A 25,150-nucleotide genomic window follows, 5' to 3' on the forward strand; every position below is an offset into this window, starting at 1 on the left:
TTAACTATCAAGGGTAGTTTCGTCATTTTCTACTTTCTAGTTTGTTACAAGTTAGTTAGACGTCTTGATGTGTAATGTTACTAATTGTACATAAATGTAATAGTTCAGTAGTTGTTCATAAGAGAAATAAGAAGTTTTTTTCTTTTCAATCATCCTTTTCTCTCAAATCAATCTTTTGATCATGAACATATATGTATTCATTGTTATATGTATGCTACTTTGTCATTCCATTCCAGTCAAAATTACTACATTGTGATTCCAATCAAAATTACTTCTTTCTAATTCCAGTCAAAATTACTTCTTTGTGATTCCATTCTAGTCAAAATTACTACTTTGTGATTCCATTCCAATCAAAATTACTTCATTCCATTCCAACAAGAAGTTAAGATAATGCCTTCGTTCCATTCAAACAACATCTTTCAATACATCATTTCATCATACACACGATGATCAACAAAATAAATCCAATGATAAACTTATATATTTTTTCCTTCATTGCAATGGCATCAGAGTACTTTTCCTTCTTCATTTGTTCGATGTCTTCCTTTGTCACAACTGGAAATTTTGTGTCATGTAATCTATACACTCAAGTTAATGTAAATCAAAAACTTAAGAACATGTGTGACACCTATGATTATGACATCAAAAACTTCAACCAAATACATCATACAAGTACTACAAATAGTCATCAAACAATTGGCAACTATAGAAGTTCTTACTTAGGTCCACCTTGGACTAGAACTTCCTTATTGGATCCAAATGGACCAATAAGCTTCCAATTTGACTATCATGGGCTTAGAACCCTAATTGGGCTCTAATTGGACCCACACTAATTTATTTCAACATTTTGGGCCATGTTGGGCCTAGAATGAAATGAATTAAAAGCTTTGATCCATGAATAACCTAAACTAGTCCAACAAAAATGTAAAAATCCTACCACATTCTTTTAGGCTTAAAACATACCCAAACAAACTCTAATATTGGGCTTAGGGGCAAAAAGCCCAAATTTTTCCTTTTTCCTTCCATGTTTTCGGCCCAAAACAAGCCTAAGAGGAAGGGTTGACTTTCAAGTGACACCTCACTATTACCTCATGGTTATCCATGCATTATATCTCATATACCCATGCACATCACTTCAAAGATCACCTCTCCTTCCCTCTCTCTCTCTCACTCTCGGCCGAAACACACACACACACCACAAAAATCTCTTCCAAACTCTCTAAGTCTTGAAGAACAATCCTCCCTCCTTCTTCAAAATTTTCGTGAATCAAGAAGCTTCACAAGGAGAATCCATCACCAAAATCATCATCTAAGGTAAGTTGATGACTAATCCATGATCTAGCTACTTCATTCCATCAAAAATCTCTTATAAATCTATTCCAACTTGTGATCATGCACCTTAGAAGTCACCAAACTCGAGATCTACCAAGGAAAGGTGCTAGGGCCGAAAATCACTTCATTTTTCTTCCATCTTCTCTCCAAAACCGAAGCCACACCCAAGGTGATCTTCATACCCCCTATTTTCTGTTTTTATGAGTTTTGTGGGGGGGAATACAAGTGAAAGTGTAGATCTATATGTGTTTTGTATGCCTTGTATGATTTCCATGCTTATATGTGTGTTTTTGTGTGTTATAATGTTGGATCTAGCCATAAAACCCCTCAAAACCAAGATATACCTTATGTTAAATGATACTAGCATCAAGTATATTCCTACATACAAAGTGTTCCAAGAAAAATAGCTAAATGGCTTAGTAACATTTTCTTTGGGCTAAAAACTCAATTTTTGGACATAAAATGCTAAAAATATAAAGTTAAAGGGCCCAAATTGAAATATTTCGAAAACTGATGGGGGAGATGAGTCAAAACAGTTTCCATAATGTGTTTTCTGAAAGTATACTTGTTGGAGGATTAAAAAGATAAATTTTAAGCTTAATGGGCTAAAAATGACATTTTCGGCCCAATAAGGCCCATTATGAGAAATTTTCTATTTTGGAGGGCCAAAACTGTGTTTTTCTGTAAAACAGTGGACTATTAGTGTTCCAAGTCCTTTTCAAAGGTTTAAAATACTTTTTAAATTTAAAAAGGACCAAAGTTGCAAAAAAATTCCAATTTGGGCCAAAATTGTCAAAATTGCGAAAAAGAGGGGTTATAACCGAGAAAACTGCATTTTCAGGGACTTAAACTGTTTTCAATGAAAAATATGCTGAAAAATATTAATTTCAATAATTTTTGGTGTTAGAATGTCAAGAAAAAATGATTTAAGGACCAAACCGGAAAGTTATTTAATTAAAGGGTTGAAAAAGTAAATTTTACAAACAATGAGGGGCTGAAAACAGAAAACTTCCAAGGCTAATTCAATACACGCAATTTGATCAAATAATGGCACCGCGACTATCGACGAAATACAATACACAACAATACCAAAAGTCGTTGTTAAACGAATTGGTTCGGTCTCGAACCAATAAAAAAATCCGAAACTACTAACGCAACGATATCTCGATTCATACAAGTAACGTTTGGGAATTCAATATACATGCGAGTGTGAACAGACGTCTACGCACCATCTTTGGGCCCCAAAAGTGTAAAATCTTGTTTGTTGGGCCTAGCTAGCCCAATGACCTAATCTTAAGGCCCGAAGACCTCTACCTTACGAAGTGTTGGGTTTTACCGATCTAACACAACGTAAAAGGACTTTCAATGGCTTGTATACTATTGGTCCCCAAGGGTCCTTTGGTATTGCTAGTAAAGTCGATATTTCATGCAAGGCGGGTCAGGGACCCCTCGTACCTTTTTTTATCCCCAACCGGTTAATGGAGTCATCGGGGCCTTCGTGTCCTCTTTCTCTTCGGATGTGGAACTACACGTAGTCAGGGCGGTCGGATAACGTGATTAGTACGGACGACGCTTACGGGATCGTTAGTATAGTTATAAACTGGTCGTTTGTGTAACGCATGTTTATAGCAATTAATCATGCTCTAAAATAATCCGACGTCGCCTGGAATTGATAACTTCACGCGTTACAATGGTTTCACTCTAATTTCATGGAATTCAAAGAATTGGGAAAACATCGGGGTTTCCTAGGGTTTTTCAATACATACGGATTCGAAATGTATACAAGTTTAATGAATAATTTTTACAAGTATAGAAAACAAACAAGCATACCTATGGATCTTCACGAACGTTTTCAAAAGCTTTTCTTTTCAGAAAATATCGGATTTTCTGGTGGTTTTCAAAACGATACAAAACATTGTTTTTCAAATACCGCTTATGAACTCACCAACATTTCACATGTTGACGTTTTTCAAAATACTTGTATTCTCAGGTAACCAGTGAATCAAAGGAAAATGTACTCAGTGATGGCTTGCAGTTTACTTATTAACGACTCGAACAATTTATTTTTGGGATTGTAATGTTTAAACAATGTACTTCATGTAAACTTTATTGGTTGTACTATATTAATGCATGGTGACGAATGTTGTTACATTTCATATATATTCAATGTTATGGTATTCAATTGAGTCACGACAGCTCTCGAACGTTTCCTCCATCTGGTTCGGGGGTGTGACATCCTTTACCTTCTCAACTTCGGTCGTCAATGCTACTAATTTAGCTTTCATTCCCTCCACTTGTATTAGAGGCATTTGTACGGATTCTACATCCAACTATTTCCAATATTTTCATTTACCCTTCAACACAAATAACTCATAATGACATTTCAAATTAGGAAAAAAGAATCAGAAAAGGGAGAAGATTCAAGTGAAATAGCTTACCTCATTGCACACCATGAAATGCCTCCTTGGATTCTTTGGTCTTGTTGACGTTAGAATACGTGCAGGGAACCCACAAGCACAATTTTTTGGATCGTTCACTGTAGATTTCTTGCTTGATCGATTGAGGGATGATGAGAAACTGTAGTAGGAAGCTATCAGGGTATTAGGGCACAATAAAGGAACCACATATACCCCTCTTTTAATAACATTAGCCCTACATGCCACGTAGGATCAAACTGACATGTAGGATCGATCAATCCATTGCAATGGCAAAAAGCAGTTGCAGGGGGAAAATTTACACGAATCAACAAGTTAAATGGCTATTAGAGCACGAAAAAAAGTTTAGTGACCAAATGTGACCAAAAGCAATAGTATGTTACCCTTTCAAGTCATTATCCTAATTATGGTTCTATGAGTTATTTTGGTTCTATATTGAATTCATCCATATATATATATATATATATATATATATATATATATATATATATATATATATATATATATAGGGTCTGGTTTCGTTGAGGACTCGTGAGGACACCTTAAAAAAATTTTAAAAAATCTAAAAAAAAAATACAAATCATAAAATCGAGCATAGTATTATATCCGGGAGAAAAAAATTGATTTTTTTTTGCATTATTAAAATTGAATCATGGATCATAAAAATGATCCATGCTTCAATTTTAATGATCGAATTTTTTTATAACTTTTTTTTTCTTTCCGATGTAGTACTATGTTCGATTTTATGATTTGTATTTTTTTTAGATTTTTTTTCCAATTTTTTAAGGTGTCCTCACGAGTCATCGCTTTAAAAAGAGTCATTACCCGATTATATATATATATATATATATATATATATATATATATATACACACACACACACACACATATTGAGAGAGAGAGTGAGGTTTACACATTAAAATAAACTCCTCCTGTCATATTCCACATAGAAGGTGGAAGATTCTAACACTAACATACTCAAAATATTATTAATGTTCCACAATTGACATTCCATGTGGCTTGAGAGAGCTCCATGTAACTACTTAGGCTGTGTTTAGCGCGCCACAGCTAGCTGATAAGCTAGCTTATTTTTTGAGTTTTTTTTATGTTGTCATGTTTGGTAAGCCAAAAAGTAGCTGATAAACTAGCTTATAAGTTAGTTTTTTGAAAAGCTACTTAGACTAGCTTTTTAGGAGCTTTTTTAAAATTTTCCAAATACACCCCTTAATTAATTATAGAAACACATATTCTTACATGTCCTTTTATGTAATTTTATATATTTCAGTTAGTTTTACCAAACATTATTTTTATTAGCTATCATCTAGCTTTTCAGCTAGTCCGTCAAACATAGCCTTAGATGATACGATTATAATTTTTTATTAAGATAAATTATAGTAAAACAATACAAAATCGTATGAAACAATAATAAAAAAAAAACTATAAATTTCTAACCTAAAATCTTCCAAATGTACATTTTCTTATGATAAGATAAGATAATAATGTAAAAACAGAAATTCATATTTTCGAATATCTAATATCCAAAATATCTGAAATTTATAGGAATTCAAATGGGAAAATTTGGATATTCGGATCGTACGTATCTGAAATTTTGGATATCCTACTTTTTTCTGATATTTTCGTGCTAGATATCCGATTTTTTAGATAAAATATTTGGATACATGTACTTTTGATCACACCCTTATTATACATGATGACCTTAACACATGGTTTAAGTGAGAAAACAATATTTATTTTGTGTAAATCCCAAAAATAATCATTTTATTAAATATTTTCATACATTTTAGTTGATTTTATAACTAAAGTACGCATATTTAAGAAAACAAAATTTCTTGTTAAAACTTAAAACTATAATGAAGTAAATAAAGTGGTATGACACAGTTTGGCAGCCTCGGGTCCTAACACTTTTTCCCTTTTTTTCACTTTTGGTTGTGTCCTCGCATATAAACTCAATACATAGCTGTTTTTATATGTGGATGCAGATAATTTAAATGGTGCACAGCTGTGCACACTTTGTCTCTTACGCATTATCGATTTTCTTTTCATAACTACTATACGTACATGTTTATAATTCTATACTTTTATAGTTTATTATTCAAATACCAATTAAATATTAATCGTCGACTTATATTTTCAAAGAGTTCACAATTACTTTTAAAATGTATTATTTCATGTTAATGCAGTAAAGTCTACGTAATTTACATATACAATTACGTTTTGTAATAATACGTGATCCACGAGTTATTTTTTTAATATCAAAGCACCGAATTAAATAACTGTATATATACATCAAATAGATATTCCATGATGTTGAATCCTTAGTCACCGAACACCTGTTGCCCACTACACAAAATTTTTTATTTTATTTTTTCTAACAAATTTTACATTATTTTCGTCCAAAAGATGTATTACTTTTTTATGTTATGTTTTTAAAATAATAAAATAAATAAATAAAGAACACTATCTTTTACCATTTTAATTCATAAAGCCTCTCAATTTTTAGGTATTGTTGTTTTTTTTTCTTTCTTATAATATGTATATAGGCAGAATGAAAATAAAACTACAAAAAGTAAAAAATTCAAAATACACCAACAACAACAACATAAGTATTTCATTAGGATGGTCGGAATGATTCAGGAGGGGGATCGGACTAACGATATCGCCGAAAACTTTACTCCGTGAACTTTCAGTGGACTAACGGGTTCCTTTGTGGAGCTCATGTGTGGGCTAAATAACTTGCTACATCTCCCCCCCCCCCCCCCCCCCCCCCCCCCCCCCCTCTTTTCTTTACATATATATATATATATATATATATATATATATATATATATATATATATATATATATATATATATATTAAAGTTAAATTTATTAATTAACTTGTATGTTTTTAATTTAAAAATGATAATGTTGTAGTGGATTGAATAGGATGAGAAATATGTTATTTTTAAGTGCTGGTTGAAAAAAAATAAAAATAAAGAAAAACTGAAGTTGAATGGGGTGAGAATGTTCCACTCCCTCATTTAAAATGGGAAGTAAATATTGACGGTCATATTTTATCAATGACAACATTATTCTCTAGCATGTTTTTATCATTTATTAACTATGTTTTTAATAGTCCTACTATTAATCATTTTAATTTTAATCTACAAGTAATTAAAAATTAGTTAAAGGAAGACTACCAAACAAACGCTAGCTGGCAACTGTACTTGCAGATACAAGTAAATGTCGGGAGACTTTTGGATTCATTCCATCTCCAAACTTTGCTGTACTTTAATGTACAAACTTTTCACTCACATAATTGAAGTCTCCTAGTTTTTAATGATTTCTCTCATCGCTTGTAGATATCTTTAATGATTTCTCTTATCATTTGTAGTTATTTTGATCTAATTTTTAATACCTCGTAAAGGCATGAAAAAAAAAGTTAAAAGGAGATTAAGTATGAAAAGCCTATAAAAATATATTCCTATATGGTATATAAAAACCTTGAATAAAATTAAAACACAAAATATATGTATAGACGAAGATAAAATATTGATTATTGAGGGATACGAAGATATGTTTAATTTATATTAATATACATTGGAGAGTTTTTTTATAAGAACTTGGTATATATGTTAATGTCAAAATTAATTTATGAGTATATTATAAAAATGGGAAACTAAACAATAAAATGGAAGCGTGACAAATAAAAAGACTACTATAAAAAGATAAAAACTATCCAAAGGGGTATGGATGATGGAATGATTGACGGATTATGGAAAAAGAAGTAAACAACGCAAAGAACTTGGAAATGATTAGGGATGGAAGAGCCTACGATATCATGCATGGAAACCTTGCCATTTGCAATGCATTTGGGATGATAGTGTTAAAGTTTTTTTTGGTAGGATCTGAATGATATATGGATTGTTAGATATGTAAATTGCTTAGAGGTTTTAAAAACATTCTATTCAAATAAAAATATATTGTTTGGTTAGACATTTAAATGATTGTGATGAATAATAAAAATGATCATTTTAACTTATTGTTTAAAATAATAATAAAAACAAAAAACCATAAAATATATTTTTTTTAAAAAAAAATCCATATAACAAGTTTTGAGCAAACAACAAACACCTATAATTTAGTAAAATCATAAGCTTTCGATAAATTTAACAAATTTTAAACAAATTCAAAAAATATTTAATTAAGTTTCAAGTAGTAACAAAATCATAGTTCAACAAGGTTTCATGGAGATTTCCAAGAAAGTCATATTTCAATAAGGTTCAACAAGAAAATCATATTTCAATAAGGAATCATAAAAATAACATAAAAAACAAATGTTATTTCGAATTTCTTACATATCATAGACAGTTAGAAAAGGTGGTGTTGTGCAACGACATCCGTTATATGCTGAGGAGGCAAGGCCAACAACGCTGAAGTCAGACGACGACCAAGGAGGCAAGGCCGGTAGTGCTGAGATAGAGGCGTGAAGAGGAAAACACGTTCAGGAGTTGGCGTCAAGTCGGTCGGAGGTGAGAATTATGGCATTGGAGTTGTGCGAGGGTGGCGTCAGTCGGAGTTGTGTTGAGATGGAGGCATGAAGAGGAAAAACACATTTAGACTTTGGCGTGGAGTAGGTAGTGCTGAAATGGAGGCCGAAGCTATGCCTCATCAGATGATAAACCGAGGAGGAAAAGTCAACAACATTGAGATGAATGTGTGAAGAGGAAAAACACGTTTAGGCTTTGGTGTGGAGTTGGCCGGAGGAGAGAATTATGACACTACAGCAGTACAAAGATGGCGTCGGTCGGAGCTTTGTGATGTTGGAGAGGTACGCTGTGGAGGAGGGATTGTTGGAAATATGTGTCCAATGTCATAACTATTTGGTATAACTTTGAGAATAATTACAAAGTCCTTTTTTGGTTGCCCTTAAGTGCTAAAATAGCTAGAAAAAAATTTAAGGGAGTGAGATAAGAGTTTATTATTTATTACAAGTTAATAAATTAGTTAGAAACTAGTTAGAATTAATTAGAATTAATTTGAAATTAATATGGATTTATTTGAAGGTACGGGAACTGAATGTTAATTGTTCAATAGTTTATCAAAAGGAACATTTTAGATGTCTATATGAGTGGACGATTCTAGAGGGCTTCCTGAATCTTTTGAGTGGAAATAAGGATAAATATTTGAATCATGATTAAATATGATTATTTAATTGATCCAAATTAGGTTTATCTAGAAATTACCATAGCTATATAAAGACCCTTTAAGGCCTTAGAAAAATCGATTTTACTATTCATAAGGTTGTGAATTCTAGATTTCTCAACCTCAATCCTCTCTCTCTCTCTCTCTCTCTCGCTCTCTCTCTCTTTCTCTATCTCTCTTAAAGTTCTAAAGTTTTAGTCTTTTGGGTGTGAGTTATTAGAGATATTCCTACTTTGGGTGCCAGATCTTCCAAGAGCAAACAAGGAACTCAAGATCATCAACGATACATAAGTATATACAATTATACTTGAAAGGTTAGTAAATCAATCTCTCTTTTTAGTTTATATTAATAGTTTTGAAAGTACATTGTCATAATATTAAAACCTAGATCTAAGTTGCATGTACACTTAGTGTAACACCCTGTTTCGAGTCGTTTCACAATTTGGGGTCGTGACCCGAAGATCAAGTATCATAAGGCTTCGAGATCTAGGGGAAGAGAGGTTTAGGCCCATTTGGGTGTGGCTAATGTAGATATATGATCCAATAGTTTGGTTTGGGATTTGGAATCAAAGGGTAAAATGGGAAGGTGGTGTTTCAGACATCTTTTATGAATTATGGATTTTAGTTCGATATGTTTTAAGTCAAAAGTAAATAGATAGGGCGGTAGAGCTCCTCAATAAATTTATGTGGATATAAAGAACGTCGAAATCAGAGTTAGAATGAAGAAGTTATTACCTTTTGAAGTTTGGACGGTTTTGGGTTGAGTTGAGTACGCCTGGCGTACAGAGGGGAGTACGCTCTGCGTACCGGGGTACCCTGAGTATGTTGGGCGTATGCGATCAATGCCCAAGCCATATTTTCATGGTTTGAGCCTTATTTAAGCTCCTTAACTCCCCCCAAACCCACTCCATTCTCAGCCTCCACCTCTCCAACACCCCTTCCATGAAACCCTAACCCTAGTTGAGCCTTGTGAGCTAAAAGAAGGTGTTTTTGAGTACTTTGGAGTATGCATGGTGCACCTTGGAGAAGTGTTGGTTGCATTAGAGCTTGTAGATCTGGACTTTGTTCACCTTGATCTATCTTGTAGAGGTATAAAGTTTGAATCTTGATGATGCATTTGTTAGATCTAGCTACTTTTGGATGTTATGAGCTTTTGGTCATTTTAGTGCATAAACTTTAGATCTTGAAAGTTTGTGACCTTGTTATGGATAAAGTTGGAAACTTCATCCATCTAAACATCATTGTGATTCAGATATGAAGGTTTGAGACTTGGACTTAACGGATTAAGTTGGAAAAGATGCACTTTTGGTCCCTTTGATGCTTGAAGGCTAGATCTTGATGGTTTGGACCATTCTAATAAATAAAGTAGGAACTTTATCCATTATGGAGCTTTTAGGATCCATAAAAATGTGATCTTGATCCTTCTATACCTTCCATGAAAGTGTCATGATGTCTTAATAGATTAATAAGTTAAGGTTTTGGCTTTTGGACCTTTTCTAGATATGGAAAGTCATAAAGGTGGAAACTTTATGACTTAGAATGATGTTATGGGACTAGATCTAAGTGTTGGAAGAAAGGAATTAAGAGATTAAGCCCTTAATGGAAAAGTTCCTTTTGGTCGAGTATGTCGGGCGTACCTTCGGGTATGTTGCGTGTACTCGTATGGGGTCCTGATTCTGGATGGTGAGTATGCCATGCATACGAGCTGAGTACGCTGGGCATACTTAGCCTGAAGTTGACTTGTTGACTTTGACTTCCATTGACCGTTAACTTTTGGACCAAGTTTGACCTTGGGTCAAACTTGAGGGTTTTGGGTTATTAATTAAGATTTTATCTGGTTCCGGTATTAGTGGATTCGTGGATGTGAGCATTGCATAAAAAGGATCGTTTCGTAGTGTTTCAGGGTTCTTCAATTCAGGTGAGTCCTCTCTTGGTGCTCGTGAGTTGAAGGCACCAATGTTGGCTCACAAAATTATGTATGTAGGACACTAGCTGTCTTTGTGACTCTCGCATGTTTGTATGAGCCCGTGTGGTAGAATAGCTGTATCTGTGATGACCAGATGGGTCTAGCTGTTATTATTGTGTTATGTTGTTTTTATGTGACTGAGACTGCTGATAGTCTTCAGGGTTGCTGATAACCTACCGGGCGTGCTGTTAGCCCACTGGGATTGCTGATAACCCACAACTGTTTATTTGTATTGTGTTGTGTGTGGTACTTTGGCGAACTTACTAAACTTTGTCCCTATGATTTGTGGTTTTCATGTTTCGGGTTTTCTTATATTAAAGGAGGGGCACGGCTCGATTGCATCGCATCAATGGGGGACTTGTGTACTTGATAACTATTAATGATACTTTGATAAATGTTTTAAGATCTTGTAGTTGTGAATTAAATAAATACTTAACGTTTTAATCGAAAATTTTGGGTTGAATATTTGGGCGTTATAAGTTGGTATCAGAGCCTTGGTTTGATGGATTCAGGCATACTCTCGGGTGTGCTTGAACTCAAACTAAGGATTTGGTAAAATTTTCCAAGAAAATTTGATTTTCTAAGAAAGTTTTTAAAATAAAAAGGGGTGCGATGCACATAATCAGCCGAGCTCAAGTAAGTATTTCCCAAAATACCCATGCATGTTATATGATTGATGTTTGATGTGAGTATATGAGAATTGCATGCTAGATTAGGGTTAGAGATGTTAGATCCCAAAAATAAGACCCAAAATTTTCATTTTTGATTTAATAAAAGAAATTATCCACACATTTTCATGTGACCTCTAAAAGATCAAAGTGTGTCACTACATCCAAAACATATCAGAGTAATCACAAAATGCAGAAAAAGTGGTGTGTGCTCTGTAATCATCTCGGGCTCTTCCCTTTCGATCCGGAGGTACCTGCAACATAAACTGAAAACCATAAGCCCAAAGCTTAGTGAGTTCCCCAAAATACCTCATACCATACATAATAAACACCTACTAGGCCCCGCCCTTCGTCGGACCCTGCTCGACATCAAGTCCCACTTGGCCTCGGGCCCTGCCCGACATCGAGCCCCGCTCGGATTATAGATCTGTCAACCATTAGGCCCCGCCTGACATTGGGCCCACCCGGTACACATAATAAACATATAACCATGTAAACATATAATCATATAATCATGCAAAAACATTCCATAACTACAACCAATATCATACAATACAGTCATCGGCCTCGCTATGCATTGAACCTCGCTCGGTATACATATTAGCGCATAAAACATGCAAGAGTAACACAAACATCTAGCATCCTATCATAAATAATTATGGGCCGACATTGGTTCCTTCGACCCGCTATGTATGGTGAGGAAACTCACCTCAAACTGCTGAATCTCACAGATAAATCTCTGGCTGTTGGCCCACTAAAATCCTCGCGCTATCAATCACAAAATAATCATCTAATCAATAATCGGATCCCGTTCCACATTAAGAGTCAAAAATAGGGTAAAAGACCTTTTTACCATTTCCTTAACTTGGCCCAAGGCCAAGGCCCAATCCAATTTTCCAATGGCCTAATTTCCATAATAATCACTCAAAGCCCAATATGGCCCAACTTTCCAAATTAGGCCCAAATCCCTTTCATAGGCCTACTAGCAAGAGTCCAATAAAATATTAACAGCCCATTAATAGAATTCTGATGACCCAATAAGGCCCAAGACAACTAAAGTCCAACATGGCCCAAAACGAAGAGCCTACGAAACAGAAGCCCGCTGATGAGTACGCAGGGCGTACTCGCTTAAAGGCTTGTACGCGCAACGTACTCCACCCTTTTGGCCAACCTTCACTTTTTAGCTCTTAATCGACTAAGACTTCAACCATATCTCAAATCTGACTTTCTTAAGATGGTTTATCATGTAAATTTTCCTACTTTATGAGCATGGATGGCTTAATGAGGCTCTTAGAGCTCAAAAGAGCTTAACAAATGTCTTAACACATGCATGATGTAACCCCCGTAGATCCGGGTTAGTCGATTTAGAGGCAATAAGTGTCGAAAATGACTTTTCAGCAAAATATTATTTAGAATAAATAATCTTAACCAAGTTGTAGAATATGTCTCAAGGGTTTCGTACATATAAAGAGCGCCGAAATCCGAGTTATAACAAAGAAGTTATGGCCCGTCAAAGTTTCACGACGGAACCAGCATGATACCGGGAAGCGTAAATAGTGAATTTACGATAGAGTGATATTTAGCCTTAGCAATCTAAACGAAAGTCATAGAATACGTTAAACCGAGAGCTTCTATGAAAAGAACGCCCAAATCTGACTTCGTATGAGGAAGTTATGATTTTTCGAAGTTTCGGCTTAGCACTGTACAACCCGAAATTCGAATATTAGATCGAGCGGTTTTTAGCCGACACAACCTAAATGAGAATCGTAGATCTCATTAATAGTAGCGTAACGATAAAAAGACAGATGAAAACGGACGTCGGATGAAGAAGTTATGAATTTTTAACGGACCAATCGTGTCCCGATCTGTTAAAAATATAACATTTAAAATAAAGTCCAAATTAGCCGACGGAGTCTAAACGAAAGTTTTTGAGTATGTTCCCGCCTACGCGTGGATATAAAGAACGTCGAAAACGGAGTTCGTATGTGAAAGATATGATTTTTTAGAAGTCGTAGTGTAAAATTGTGAAATCTGCGAGAAGTTGATGACGTGGCCGCTTCTGAGCCGTTGCTTGCTATCCAAGGCTTCGCTTCGGATCACGCCATGTAGCCTCGCATTACTCCCCGCGTATGAGATCCGGTACGCCCCGCGTACCTTCGGTTTTATCCTTCCGACGTGTGCGAGACAGCTGGATCTGTGGTGGCAACCCTATCCGAGACTACGCCTAGTGTAGCTGCTGGACGGGCAGCGTAGTCCGAGGATGTTGAGGCTATAAATAGCATGCGAGCCTCTCCGAGTTTTTCACACCTTTCTTCATTCTCTCTCTAGTTTCTTTCTCTCTCTAGCTCTCCACCCCCCCCTAAACCCTAGATAAAACCCCTAGCACCCGAGGCTCCCGGAGTCTCGAGAAAAAGGGTCTTTCGGTTTCAGAAACGCTGCTCCAAGCAAAGCCCAATTTTCGATAAAACCCGCTGTAAGTGAGCTACGTCTACGCTATTTTTAATATAGCTTCTAATTAAGTATATTAACATTAGTAGGACCTTAAAATAATTATTTGGGCTATTATTATGAGTTATATAGTGTTGTTTAACACTTATATAATAATAATAACATCTAGACTATTAAATTAGTCTCGGTAAATATTGAACTAAACCCTAGTGGTAATGATACTATGTTTTGTCGAGGGAAATTGTTTTAAGAGTAACGAAGTGTTGTCCGAGTACCGAGTCACCACCGTATCATGTGAGTGCATAGTTACTTTCATCTTAGACATAGATATGATGTACTTTATATAAACTACATGCTATGTGTGCATATTATCTGAATACTTGCTGTCTATGCTGGATGAATGTTTTTATACATGTTTTAAATGAGTTAAACAGTATACGTACTTTATATATATATATATATATATATATATATATATATATATACAAATATGTTGGGTATGACATGGGTAGATGAATGATGAGAGATAAAAGATGATGTGAGTAAACATTGGCAGCTATAGACTTAGTGCCTAATAAATAACATCGGCAACTATGGACTTAGTGCCTATTGGACAAACACTGGTAGCTATGGACTTATTACCTGTTAGGAATTGGTAGCTATGGACTTAGTACCTATTAGATTAACACTGGTGGCTATGGATTTTGTACCCAGCAGCTATGGAATTAGTGCTTTACAAACAAGCATTCACAACTATGGATTTAGTGCCAGTCCTATAACCCTAGAAGCAAGGGACTTTAGAATAAACGAATGTAGGATAGATGACTCTTAGGATAGACCCTTAAGAGTAAAGAAGATAATGGGGATGGGTAATTGGGTTGATTGTTTGATTGTTTAAACATAATAATTATATTATTGTGGGTTGAAAACCCTATGTACTCACCAGATTTCCCAACTTGACCCACTCAGTTTATTTATATCACATGTGTTGATATGAAGTCACATTACACTGAGATATTAAGGAGATATAAATCACTGGTGATAATGAATGTAAGTTCTTTTTATGCTTATGTTTCTATATCGACGATGACATCCAAAATGTTTTAAAATGAATAAAAATACTTTTCTTCGGAAATGCTTTGATAACGTATTTATCATGTTTTACTGGGAACAGATTCCGCAACATTTTTATTAAAAGAGGAACTCTGATTTTTATAAAGCATAAACAAAATCGGTCTTTTCTGGCCGTGAAAATGGGGATGTCACACATGAGACCACAACTGCCGTAAAGCTTGCATTTTGATGGACAGAGGGACCAAAAGGGTCCTAGATCTATCAACAATCACTTTTGGAGTGAAGCAAGAGGCTCAACAATCAAACCGTGGACTTAAAGAACATAAAATGGCACCAAACTAGATCTAGCATTATGGATTAGAAAGATGGAAGCTTTTTACCTCACAAAGAAAGCAAATGAAGACCTAATCTCAAATCTTCAAGCTCCAAGCACAACTCCAAATGGTTCACGTCTTCTTCTCCTTCACAATGCGCCAAAAATCATACTTTAAGGCTCAAACTCTGAAGATCTCTTTTAGGGTTAGATTTTCTAAAAAAGAAGCGATGGAGGCTGTTTAAACATAAACTAGTGAGTCTATCACAAGGTTTAAATAGGGTGCAACACCCTAAAACTAGGGTTTAAGATATCCACACATAGGCCTCGCTTAGATAAGCGTACACCCCACGTACATGTCCGAAGGCACGATCATGCATGGGGCTAGTATGCTAAGTGTACCACCCTATACACCCCGCATAATAGCCTTACGGACCATTTTGCAAACTTTTTTGATTAGGGCTTAAATATGAAGCTTACCATTTCCCAAGTGTTACAATTCTCCCCCACTTGAATCAGACTTTGTCCTCAAAGTCCGCTGAACTGAATAACTCCGGATAATGCTCCCTCATCTCATCCTCTGACTCCCAAGTCCACTCCAAACCCTCGCGGTGCTGCCATTGCACTTTTACTAACTCCACGACCTTGTTCCTCAAGGTTTTCTCTTTCGATCAAGAATCTCCACCGGTTTCTCAATATAAATCAGGCGGTCATCCACCTGAATGTCCTCTAATGGTACCGCTGCGGAATCATCCACTAAGCACTTCCGCAGCTGAGAGACATGGAATGTGCTATGAATCTGACTAAGCTCGTCTCGAAGATCCAAGCGATATGCAACCTAGCTAACCCAAGCGAAAACCAAGAAAGGACTAATATACTTCGGGCGCAGCTTGCCCCTCTTCCTGAAACAGATGACACCCTTCCAAGGTGACACATTCAGGAGAACCATATCCCCCACCTAGAACTCTAAGTGTGATCGGCGCCTGTCGGCATAACTCTTCTACTGACTTTGAGCTGTCTGGAGCCTACTCCAAACCTGCTGAATCAACTCAATGGTCTTGAGTACCACCTCAGTACTCCCCATAACCCGTTGAATGACCTCGCCTCAACAGATCGAGGTCCTACATTTCCTCTCATAGAGCATCTCGAAAGGAGGTCGATCAATGTTGGCATGATAACTGTTGTTATACAAAAATTCCGCTAATGGAAGATACGTATCCCAACTCCCACCAAAGTTCAAAACACACACCCGCAACATACCCTCTAGGGTCTGAATAGTCAGCTCGCTCTTACCATCGGTCTGCGAATGGAATGTTATGCTGAAATGGAGACGAGTACCCAACTCGTCATGGAACCTCTTCCAAAACTTGGACGTAAACCGGACATCTCTATTAGAAACCACCGAAACCGGCACCCCATGACGTGTCACAACCTTCCTGATATAAATCTCAGCCAATTTCTCCATAGAAATACTCTCCCGAATTGGAATGAAATGCATGCCCTTGGTCAACAGATCCGCGACGACCCAAATCGAATCCACTCCGCACGTAGTTCGGTGTAACTTCATGATGAAATCCATGGTAATATCCTCCCATATCCATGCGGGAATCTCCAACAACTGCATCTTTCCGTGAGGTCGCTGATGCTCGACCTTCACTTTCCTGAAAGTCAAGCACCGCTCCACATAACAAGCCACATCTTGCTTCATTCAGGGCCACCAATAATTAGGACAAAGATCCCTATACATCTTCATCGCCCCGGGATGAATGGAGAACCTAGACTTGTGCGCCTCCTCCATCTGAACCTGACGCACACCGCCCCAATACGTAACCCAAACCAGCTGATGCAGAGTCTGATGGGTTTAGGTATAATACAACATCCTATGGTGCACATACAACCCTAAATACCTTGGATATATGTTTGCACTAATTATACATGCAAAGGGGTTTCCAAGGCATGAAATGTATAACTAGCATGCGATTTGTCATAAACAATACAAGATACTAGTTAGAGTAACATACCTATTATGTGGCTTGAAATCTTGATGTATTTGGTGTTGCTTGAAACACTTTGGCCTTTAAGAACTTAGTGCCCCATGTTTTGCACCTCAAATGGAATCACAACTTACCTAGGACAAAGGTGACTCTTGAGAGAGAAACTCCATGCACCAAAAACACCATCATTCTCTAAGAACTTCATATGGAACTACAAGTGGCGATTTTGGGAAATGCACTACATATTTATATGTGGGATTTCAAGGGTCATGGGTATAACGCAAATACATACCCATGGGTTTTATGATCCATGGTTCATGTGGCCCAACTCTTTATGTATCCATACATAAACTTGGTCCAACATGGATCATAAGCCCAACACATATAAATATAACTAATTACCATAATTAGTCCCCATAGATTTAATTGGTCTCCTTTTGATCACTAAATTAATTCCAAATTAATTCTTGATCAATACTAATTAAAACATATGATTTCATATTAATATATTAGAGCTTATAACATATTAATAAATCATATATAACCTTCTCTCAAGAGTCCATCCTAACAAATTGTCCTGGTGTTATGCAACCTAAATGGACCATGCTACACATGGGTCGACTACATACCAATAATAGTTACGGGCTTAGACATCTAATCCAACAGTCTCCCATTTGGATAAGTCTAAAACTATTATTGCGTATGACTCCAAGATCCTGACTAGCAATCATTGCTCTTAAAAGACGCTATCGAACTCTCACCTAGTCAATGACATGTCAATTAGATAAAGGATCATATATTCCTCCATTGTGGATATCATATGGATTGAGACATGGATTATAATCATTCACTATGTCCATTTGTTGTTTCCCGACATCCGATTTATGACGATTGACTAATTGAAAAAATCAAATTAGTCCAGGCGTGGCCGAGCACTTATGTTTGTCATCACTAAATCATCGAGGGGCCCACTGATATCGCTTTTAGCCCTCCAAGGGTAAAAGGAATGGATAAACTTCGAATCATATGCTTGCTCTATATACGCACCAAATCTCACACAAAAATGAGTTTTATAACATGAAGTTACTAGTGCGTTTTCACGTAATCAATGTGTAACCGACTTTTAGACTGCAACTCATATCTCTTGGTTTGAAGAATATAAGATATTATCGTCTCACGATCACTTGTGATAAAATCCATGTAGTGAGTCAAACGATTTTGGGTTTAATCTAATACTCGAATCTTATTCCAAGAGCACTCATGAATATTGCAGCTATGTCTAGGACACCTAGACATACTACAGAATCATTCATGACAGTCTTGATTCATACATACTTCCAACGTATGATTGACTGTGGAGAGTTTGAATAACCTAGTTATTCGCGAAGTCAAAACATGCAAAGTGAAACACAAGAATAATACTAATCCTATATGGCCCCAAGAACATTTGAGTGTAAATAAAACACCTTTTATTTAAATACCATATTGATTACTCATTATTCATTGTATAATATTTCGAATAATCAACTTTATACTTGAATCAAAACAATAGTCATGCCATGCTCCAAGCATGTTGTAACATCCGGATTCCCATGTATTATATTTTATTCTTTTATTTTTGGGAGTTGTGAGGAGACTCGGCGAGTTGGCGTCTAAACTCGCCGAGTATGGTCGCGGATTCGTATCCGAGTTCACAGCTGGACTCGGCGAGTTCATGAGTGGACTCGGCGAGTCCACGATGTTTAATGAAACCCTAATTTTCAGGGTTTGAGACCTATTTAAAGGCTCTTAGGGCCGTCATTTGCGGCCACCAACCCCCAGAGAGAAACCCTAAGAGATCTAAAGCGTTTGTGAGGAAGGAAAGGCCATTCTTGATCCTTTTGTGGGTGTTTTTGCAAGAAGGAGGTGACCAAGACAAGAGGAGGCTGAACGAGCTGCGATTTTGGAGATTTCTGAGTTCTTAGAGACCATATTGAGGTATTTTGCTCAGACCTTCTTCAGTTTTGGTGTTGATTCTTAGTGTTAGGGTTTTCTAACCCTTTTAGAGGTTGAATAAGTGGAGCATTTGGTCCCTTCTCGAGTTTATGTCTTGGATCTGGACCCAAAGAGGTCCATAGACCTTAACCCTTGGAGCTTTATGAGTCATTTTGGGATCCATGGGCTTGGGATGTCATTTTTTGGGGCTAAATCACCAAGTTAGACCATTTTGATGTTGTATGAGTGTCAAGGTCTGAACTTTACGTGATTATCATGCTTGGGAAGGCCAGATCTATGAGTGTATGGAACAGATCTGACCTCAGGAGGCCTGTGGAGTTTGTGCATGGCATGAACTCGCCGAGTCCGAAGAACAGACTCGGCGAGTAGGATGAGGGTTTCCCGTAAATCACTCAGTGAGCAGACTTGCCGAGTTGGGGAATAACTCGGTGAGTCAAAGAGAGTTAGAGGGACTGGAGTTCAAGGCGGAACTCGCCGAGTTGTTCTTGAGACTCGGCGAGTTGAGTTGGGGTGGTCCCACGATTCATGCCAGGTGTGACTCGTCGAGTCAGGGGAAGTACTCGACGTGCCAAGAGAGGGACTAAGAGAGTCAGTGGACACGTGTAGACTCGCCGAGTCGCCCAAGTGCACTCGACGAGTCGGGTCAAAGTTTGACCGTTGATTTTTGTTGACTTTTAGGGTTGAGTATAGTGGTATTTATGAGAGTATTTATTTTGTGTGATTAGGCGGAGGCTAGATCACATTTCTACCGAGTCAGAGACTTACCGAGACACCCGAGGTGAGTCTTCTCACTATACGTTACCTTGAGCGGTATTATGTGTGGACCAGAGGGTCTTATGTGTTATGTATGAGATTACATGATATGTGTTATATATATGTTGTATGATGTTATAGACCGGACCGAAGGGTCCAAGGATACAGACCGGGCCTGAGGGCCCAACGAGCTATGACCGGACCAGAGGGTCCAACGAGCTACAGGACTGGAGGGTCCCGCTGAGATACATCGACCGGAGGGTCGTCTAATAGCCTCGAGTGGCATATGTGTTGTATGCAGTATTTTGGGGAACTCACTAAGCATTTATGCTTACAGTTGTTATGTTATGTGTTTCAGGTACCAGTGATGAGCGCGGGAAGGCGCCGACATGGTTCGTACACACGCACATTGGAGTTTATATATTATGATCTTGGGGTTTTGTACTGATACAATGTTGATACACTGTTTTTAAAATGATTGTGAATGATATTTTATGGTTTTTCAAAAGTGAAAATTTGTTCAAACTTTTAGGGTGTTACACATGCACACTATGTTTGTCCAAACAATAGTTATGCCATCCGGGCTGAGATTCCTGAGATGTTTGGGGACATCAAGACCACTTTGATATAGACTTTTGATGAGCAGTATGCAGCGCTGATTGAGGCTACTGCTGCTGTTGCTACTGCCAGACCTCAGGGAGGTGACTTGTTGTTGTTTCGGGAGTTCAGCAACAAGAAGCCACCAGAGTTCAACGGGACGCAGGACCCGATTGCCGCTATGATATGGATCTATGACATCGAGGGATGTTTCTATACGTGTTCTTGTCCAGAGCACCTGAGGGTTCGGTTCGCCCTTAACCAGCTCCGCTTGGGAGCGAAGGATTGGTGGAAGTTCGTGACGACGAACTTCACTTTGGCTGAGATTTCCGAGGTGACATGGGAGAGGTTCACTGCTATGTTCATAGAGGAGTATGTTCCCCCGATGGAGAGGGAACGGTTGATTCAGGAGTTCTTGACCCTCAAGCAGGGTACTGATTATGTGGCAGTGATCACCAGGAAGTTTCATGAGAGGGCGATGTTTTGCCCTGAGCAGGTGTCTTCTGAGCAGGCTCGTATGAGTCGTTATTTGACTGTGCTGAGGAGAGATATTCGGGAGTTCGTGGCGAACTCGACTTACCGGACATTCGCTGAGCTCCAGGCTAATGTCCGGAAGAGGGAGATTGAGTTGGAGACTCAGGCCAGGGAGGAGGCCGAGTCACAGAGGGTGGATCGGCGGCCCACTCAGTCTCAGCCGGCAGCCAAGCGGGCTAGACTCGCTGATTCGAGATCTGGGGGCGCGAAGAGCCGCACTTATGGGAAGTGCGGTAAGAGTCACGAGGGGTCATGCAGGGTTGGAGTGTGCTACAAGTGCGGGAAGGAGGGGCATATTGCGAGGGATTGCCCCAAGGGATTTTCGATTTGTTTTCATTGCAACCAGACCGGCCATCGGAAGGCCGAGTGCCCTCAGCTTCTTCAGGGGTCAGCGCAGGGATCTGTGCCTGCTGCTAGGGTTATCGAGGTTCGGCCAGTGAAGGCCGAGGCACCGAAGGCTCGTGGGAGAGCATTTCAGTTGACTGCAGAGGAGGTCTGCGCGGTGCCCGATGTTGTGGCTGGTATGTATTCTCTTTTCATCTTTTATTTGAGTTAAGTTTTATGCTTATATGATGATGCGCGTAGGTACTTTTCTTGTAAGTTCTGTGCCTGCTTTGGTATTATTTGACTCAGGTGCGAGTCGGTCGTTCGTTTTAGTAGCTTTTAGTTAGCACATTAGTATCCGTCGAGAGGCGTTGGATCGACCTCTACGAGTTTCTATAGCTGATGAGCGAGCAGTGTATGCTTCAGATGTGATTTGAGGATGTGTCCTTGAGATCTACGGTGTGGAGTTTCCGGTAGATCTGGTTCCGATCACGATGGGGGACGTGTGTGTTATAGTGGTTATGGATTGGTTGAGCCGATATGGAGATGTGATAGACTGCGAGCGTCAATTGGTGACGATTCGAGACCCTAGTGGGGGAGTTCTTATGGTGTACGGCGAGGGTACACATACGGGTTCAGCATTTTGCTCAGCCGCCAGAGTGAGACTGAGTCTACAGCAGGGCTGTAAGGGATTTGTGGCATATGTGATGGATGCGAGGGTTGATTCAGAGAGACCGAAGTCAGTTGATGAGGTCCCAATAGTGCGTGAGTTTCCGGATGTGTTTCCAGAGGAGTTGTCGGGTGTGCCTCCGGAGAGGCAGGTAGAGTTCGGTATTGAATTGGTTCTGGCAGTTGCGCCTATCGCCAAGGCGCCTTATCGCCTTGCGCCTCCGGAGATGCAGGAGTTATCCTTGCAGCTCTAGGCGCTGCTGGGGAAGGGGGTTTATCAGGCCGAGCAGTTCGCCATGGGGGGCGCCTATTCTTTTTGTCAAAAAGAAGGATGGTTCGCACCGGATATGCATTGATTATCGGGAATTGAACAAGTTAACGATCAAGAACCGTTACCCGTTGTAGATGATCGATGATTTGTTCGATCAGTTGCAGGGAGCATCTTGGTTCTCCAAGATAGATTTGAGGTCTGGGTATCATTAGGTGAGGGTGCGGGAGGAGGACATCCAGAAGACAACATTTCGGGCTCGTTATGGGCATTACGAGTTCGTGGTGATGCCTTTCGGACTCACCAACGCACCAACGTTGTTCATTGATCTCATGAACAGGGTGTGCAGACCGATGTTGGATCGCTTAGTGATCGTGTTCATCGACGACATATTGGTGTATTCGAGATCCAGAGAGCAGCACGAGGAGCATTTGAGGGAGATCCTCGGAGTTCTGAGATCGGAGAGGCTTTATGCCAAGTTCTCCAAATGTGAGTTTTGGCTACGAGAGGTTCAGTTTTTGGGGCATCTCGTTAAGCAGAATGGGATATTGGTCGATCCGGCCAAGATTGAGGCGGTTATGAGGTGGGAGGTGCCGAGATCACCCACCAAGATCAGGAGCTTTCTGGGTTTGGCCGGCTATTATCGAAGATTTATTAAGGATTTTTCCAAGATCGCCATGCCACTACCAAGTTGACCCGGAAGGGTGCTGCGTTTTCTTGGGGCCCGGAGCAGCAGACCTCGTTCGAGACACTTCGCCAGAAATTATGCGAAGCCCCAGTATTAGCCCTTCCGGAAAGGAATGGAGGATTTTATGGTATATTGTGATGCTTTGATATCCGGGTTGGGAGAAGTGCTTATGTAGAGGGGGCATGTGATAGCATATGCATCGAGGCAGCTTAAGCCTCATGAGTCGAGGTATCCCACTCATGATCTGGAACTGGGAGCGGTAGTGTTCGCCCTCAAGATCTGGCGACATTATCTGTATGGGGTTCGGTGTACGATATACATGGACCACAAGAGCTTGAAGTATTTGATGGATCAGCCCAACCTAAATTTGCGCCAGAGGAGGTGGTTGGACATGGTCAAGGATTATGATTGTGAGATCCTGTACCACCCGGGCAAGGCTAATGCTGTAGGGCGGAGGGCGCCCCATTGTGGGATGTTTGTTTGAGATTGACAGTGATGACCCCGGTGTTGGATGCTATCCGTGGGGCCCAGGCTGAGGCTGTGAGGCCAGAAAGCCAGAAGAGAGAGCGAGTTGTCGAGCTGGTATCGGAATTCGTTACCAATAGCCGGGGGCTTATGACATTTTAGGGTCGGATATGGGTACCGTCCTTGGGCAGAACGCGTACCATTTTGATGGAAGAGGCTCATCGATCGAAATTCTCGATCCATCCCGGGGCCAAGGCCACTAAGATTTATTTGGACCTGAAAAAGGAATATTGGTGGCCCTGTATGAAGAGGGATGTCGCATGGTTTGTAGAGAGATGCTTGACCTGTCACAGGGTTAAGGCCGAACACCAGCGTCCACATGGTAAGCTGTAGCCATTAGAGATTCCCGAGTGGAAATGGGAACAGATTACCATGGATTTCATCACCAAATTGCCAAGGACCGCGAGGGGTGTCAATGCAATTTGGGTGATTGTGGACAGGTTGACAAAGAGTGCTCACTTTTTGGCCATCAGTGAGAGCTCTTCCGCGAAGAGGTTGGCAGAGATATACGTGAGAGAGGTGGTATCGCGGCACGGAGTGCCGATCTCGATTGTCTCGGATCGAGATGTACATTTCACTTCCAAATTCTGGAAGAAGTTTCATGAGGAATTGGGTACGAGATTTCATTTTAGTACCGCATACCACCCACAGACTGACGAGCAAAGTGAGCGGACGATTTAGACGCTCGAGGACATGCTCCGAGCATGTGTGTTGGATTTCGGCGGGAGTTGGGACACGTATTTTCCCTTGGCAGAGTTTTCTTACAACAACAGCCATCATTCGAGCATTAGCATGGCGCCCTTTGAGCTGTTGTATGTAAGGAGGTGTCGGACCCCTATTTGCTGGGGAGAGGTAGGGCAGCGTGTGATAGGTAGTACCGAGATTGTGCTTTAGACGACATAGCAAATCCAGTAGGTCAGACAAAGATTGTTGACCGCTCAGAGTCGTCAGAAGAGTTATGCGGACAGACGCCTGTCCGAGCTCGAGTTTCAGGTCGGCGACTTCGTGCTCCTGAAGGTCTCTCCTTGGAAAGGAGTGATCCGATTCAGGAAGAGGGGCAAGTTGGGGCCCCGATATATTGGTCCTTTCAGGGTGATCGTGAGGGTAGGCATGGTAGCTTATCGTTTCGAGTTACCAGCAGAGTTGGGTCAGATTCATGACACTTTCCACGTGTCGCAACTGCGAAAGTGTATAGCTGACGAGTTGGCAGTGGTGCCATTAGAAGATATTCAGGTGGATGCGAGCATGAATTATGTTGAGAGACCGGTGGCGATTAGGGATCGGAAGATCAAGGTTTTGAGGAACAAGGATGTGCCTCTGGTCCAGGTCCAGTGGCAGCATCGGAAAGGGTTAGAGTTAACT

This window comes from Lactuca serriola, chromosome 9, assembly GCF_051521515.1.
Source record: "Lactuca serriola cultivar US96UC23 chromosome 9, Lser_US96UC23_V15, whole genome shotgun sequence".
NCBI classification, from domain to species: domain Eukaryota; kingdom Viridiplantae; phylum Streptophyta; class Magnoliopsida; order Asterales; family Asteraceae; genus Lactuca; species Lactuca serriola.